The sequence below is a fragment of the Bubalus bubalis genome, chromosome 3 (genome assembly GCF_019923935.1).
Source record: "Bubalus bubalis isolate 160015118507 breed Murrah chromosome 3, NDDB_SH_1, whole genome shotgun sequence".
NCBI classification, from domain to species: Eukaryota; Metazoa; Chordata; class Mammalia; order Artiodactyla; family Bovidae; genus Bubalus; species Bubalus bubalis.
In genome coordinates, this window is record NC_059159.1 from 14,222,536 (window position 1) to 14,227,240 (window position 4,705).

Here is a 4,705-nt window from a genome sequence, read left to right on the forward strand (position 1 = left end):
CTGTGAATCCAGCTAAAGAGCCCATGACCCTGAATGACTCATGCTGAGCCCACTGTCAGCTAAAAGCCTGAAGTCATTTCCACAGGAGCTGTTTTCGGTTCATGTCTCCCTCAGCTTCTACTTGAGCAATTGACTTTGAATCCAAGTGGCCCCAGGGATCCCTGTTAAGCTCCAGTTTTCTCACTTGAATTTGGTATAGGGCTGTCCTTGTCTTAGAGAAAAATGCTATGATCACAGGAAGGGGGCGGTGTTGAGTCAGGGAATCCCACCACCATTTGGACCAATACAAATGTGTTGCTGGTATTTGCAAATTACAGTTATTGGCTTCATTTAGGAATCTTGCCATGACAGTCACATTTCTTTTTAACTTTTTATTTTATATTGGCAGATAGATGATTAACATTGTTGTGGAGAGTCACTTTTCTGAAGAAGGAATCTATAGCAGTTGATGATAATATAGAAATTTTTGGTTCATTGAAGTAACCTTTCTCCTAACTGCAACCATTTTTCTTCCCCTGCTCACTTACCCAACGTGGGGTGAAATATTAGTATTATTAATATGTAATGATGGCAGAAAGTGAAGAGGAACTAAAAAGCCTCTTGATGAAAGTGAAAGTGGAGAGTGAAAAAGTTGGCTTAAAGCTCAACATTCAGAAAACGATGATCATGGCATCTGGTCCCATCACTTCATGGGAAATAGAGGGGGAAACAGTGAAAACAGTGTCATACTTTATTTTTTTTGGCTCCAAAATCACTGCAGATGGTGACTGCAGCCATGAAATTAAAAGACGCTTACTCCTTGGAAGGAAAGTTATGACCAACCTAGATAGCATATTCAAAAGCAGAGACATTACTTTGCCAACAAGGGTCCGTCTAGTCAAGGCTATGGTTTTTCCTGTGGTCATGTATGGATGTGAGAGTTGGACTGTGAAGAAGGCTGAGCGCCAAAGAATTGATGTTTTTGAACTGTGGTGTTGGAGAAGACTCTTGAGAGTCCCTTGGACTGCAAGGAGATCCAACCAGTCCATTCTGAAGGAGATCAGCCCTGGGATTTCTTTGGAAGGAATGATGCTAAAGCTGAAACTCCAGTACTTTGGCCACCTCATGTGAAGGGTTGACTCATTGGAAAAGACTCTGACGCTGAGAGGGATTGGGGGCAGGAGGAAAAGGGGACGACAGAGGATGAGATGGCTGGATGGCATCACTGACTCGATGGACGTGAGTCTGAGTCAACTCTGGCAGTTGGTGATGGACAGGGAGGCCTGGCATGCTGCGATTCATTGGGTCGAAAAGAGTCGACATGACTGAGCGACTGAACTGAACTGAACTGAATGCTGCTAACGGGGCTTCCCTGGTGGCTCAGATGATAAAGAAACTGCCTGCAATGCAGGAGACCTGGGTTCCATGCCTGGGTAGGAAAGATCCCCTGGAGAAGGGAATGGCTACCCATTCCAGTTTTCTTGTCTGGAGAATTCTATGGTCAGAGTAGCCTGGCGGGGGCTACAGTCCATGGGGTAGCAAAAAGTTGGACACGACTGAGCGACTAACACTTTCACTTTCTTTCTTTATGTTACTAACATAGGTAATATGATTTTAATATATGCTCATTGTGGAAAAATCAGAAAAACATCAGAATTAAAGAGGAAAATAAAAGTCCTATATGATGCCATCATCTAGTTGATACACTGTTGTTGATGAATGACATTCATGTATGTCATCTTTCATTTTTTTATTTGTCTACTTTTATCTTACTAAAAACTTAATATTTTAAACTGTTTTCTTACAAGAATAGTAGATGTTCATTATAGAAATAGGTGGAAAATATGAATATGCAACAGAAGAAATAGAAATCCCATTACCTAGAAATGACTTGTTACATTTGGATATATTTCTTTCAAGATATTTAAATCTGCATATATATTTTTGTTAATAAATTTATGCAGTAATACTACATTATAAAGTTTTTTTCACTTTATAGCATGTTGGAAGCATTTCCCCACATGAAGAAATATACATATTAATAATATTAATATTTATGCATATGTGTGCTATGTATCTTTATTTTTAAAACATATTTCTATATTATTTTAATGACTGAATGTATTCCATAATATTAATAATGTTGTTGTTTAGTCACCAAGTCATGTCCAACTCTTTGCGACCCTTTGGACTGTAGCCCACCAGGCTCCTCTGTCCATGGGATTTCTCAGGCAAGAATATTGCAATGGGTAATCATTCCCTTCTCCAGGGGATCTACCCAACCCAGGGATCGAACCTGAGCATCCTGAATTGGCAGCCAAATTTTTTACCACTAAGCCACCAGGGAAGTCCATGTAATATGAATGTGCCATAATTTATATAACTGACCCTCTATGGTTCGATATTAAGATACTTTGTAACTTCTTGCTGGGATATAAAGTTTTTATTCTAAATAAAATCACTAGGTCATGTGTTCTCAACTTCTTTGCTAATATGTACTACTTAGTGATATTTAACTCAATTTTCTTAAATAAACTTAACTTTATTACAAATATACAATTCAGTATGTTAATATACTTTATCTACTTAGCATTTTTAAAGGCCAATATGGCATTCTATTAGTTGCATACATTATAGATTATTTAGCTATAATAAAATCACAAATGGTACATTCAAAATTCCCATCTCAACAAGAAAATTCACAATAAGCATTAAACAATAAGTAGATAGCTTTTTTAATTTTCTGTGTGCTTTTATATTCATATTCATGACCATTTTCTCTTTCTGTGCTCATTCAGTCGTGTCCGACTCTTTGTGACTCTATAGACTGTAACCCTCCAGGTTCCTCTGTCCATGGGATTCTCCAGGCAAGAATACTGGAGTGGGTTGCCATGCCCTCCTCCAGGAGTTCTTCCTGACCCAGGGACTGAACCCGAGTCTCATGTCTCCTGCATTGGCAGATGAGTTCTTTACCAGCAGGACCACCTGGGAAGCCCCAAAGCTGAGATAACTGAAGCCAGAAGAATTTCTCCTTTCAGGCTGCTTTACTGTGAGGGTAGACAGGTTTCACTTTGGTTTACTCAGAGTTCTTTCTTGTGTCTCCAGCATGATGACGCAGGAGAGGAATTCCCTCTGTGGTCTTGACTGGCTGAATTGCTTTTCATGGCTTCAATTCTATGGAAAACTATTCTAGAGAATGCTTAGTGAACTGACTCTGTACGGTTTCACAGTGTGAGGATTTACTTTGTAAGAATATTATTTCACCTGTAGTTGAAGAAAGTTGCTAGTTTTGGCAATCCCTCTTTTGTTATGCGAATTCACAGGAGACAGATTCCACTTTCAGACATGCTGTGGGCCAAGCTTCACTCTGTGTAAGTTCATACCTACAGACTGCAAATTTCTGAATGGGTTCATAAGATGAAAAACAATGTGCTTGTGCTCACTGCCTTCCCTTAGAAACTAATTCCAGAAAGTTTTAAATGCCTACATATGATCATAGGTTCAAACTGCTAATGATAGTAGTGAATGAATTCAGAAACAAGGCATATCAATATTTTCAAATGGTTACACCACATATTTTAATAGTTTTGCAAACAAGAAATTCTGATATTGAAGGGAAACCCTCTTGGTTCCTATAAAGATAATACAAGTCATTCTGAAGACTATTTTTAAAGACAGGAACTTGAAAACTAAGAATTCAAGTTTGACAGCATTTGGTACAGTACATATTTTGATGAATGAATGTATAGTTTATATTTATTCTACCAGGATAGTAAAAAATCTGACTTTAGTCTTTTTTTGTGCCATGCAGCATGTGGAATCTTAAGTTCCCCAACCAGGGATTGAACCCTGGCTCCCTGCATTGGAAGCTTGGAATCCTAACCACTGGACTGCCAGGGAAGTCCCTCTAGTCTCTTGATTGCCATATGGAATATCTTTTGGTAGGGGCACAAATTGATTGGATATCATTTTGTCTTTGGGTTAAAACATTTGGTTTTCAGATGTTCTCCTTGTGTTGTCTTATCCCAGGCTTAATCCACTGACCACAGTACTACTCTTCCAAGTCTGTACTAAATCCATGTTCCATTCCTTGGCATCACCTGCCAGCTCTGGTTAAGAGTCCTTGTCCTCTGGAAGCCTAGGTGATGTTGGCCAACCTACTGATCACGTCCTGAACTATAACATGGATATAGGGCATAATGTTTCACAAAAGTGTTCATAGCATTGATCTTTCTATGGAATGAGAAAATAGAATCCTTTTTCAGCTCAGTCGCTAACCAAGAAGTAACTTTTCCTTGAGCTGAGCTACGACTCAATAGGCCTTGTGTAGCTCCACTTCCCTCTTGGCGCTCAGCCTATCCTCCCTGTGAACAAGCCCAAGCCAGCCTGTGGAGGATGAGCGGCCACGTAGAACAAAGCCAAGCCATCCCACCTGAGGCCACTTAGAGCAGCCAGTCCCCAGCTGATCTGCTAGCTGACCAGCAGCTGACCAAAGATGCATAAGTGATCCAGCTGAGCCTGGAAACCCAGTCCAAAGTGCTGACCCATATAATTGTGAGCTAAATAAATGATTGTGGCTTTACACATGAAATGATGAGGTGGTTTGTTACACAGCAGAAGCTGAATGGTTCACACTGCTAGGGAGGTCTGGTTACATCACAGGTTTAATAACTGGCTCAGTTTTACTTGACTTTAAGGCAATCTTTGGAGCTATCCTGTTCTCTAA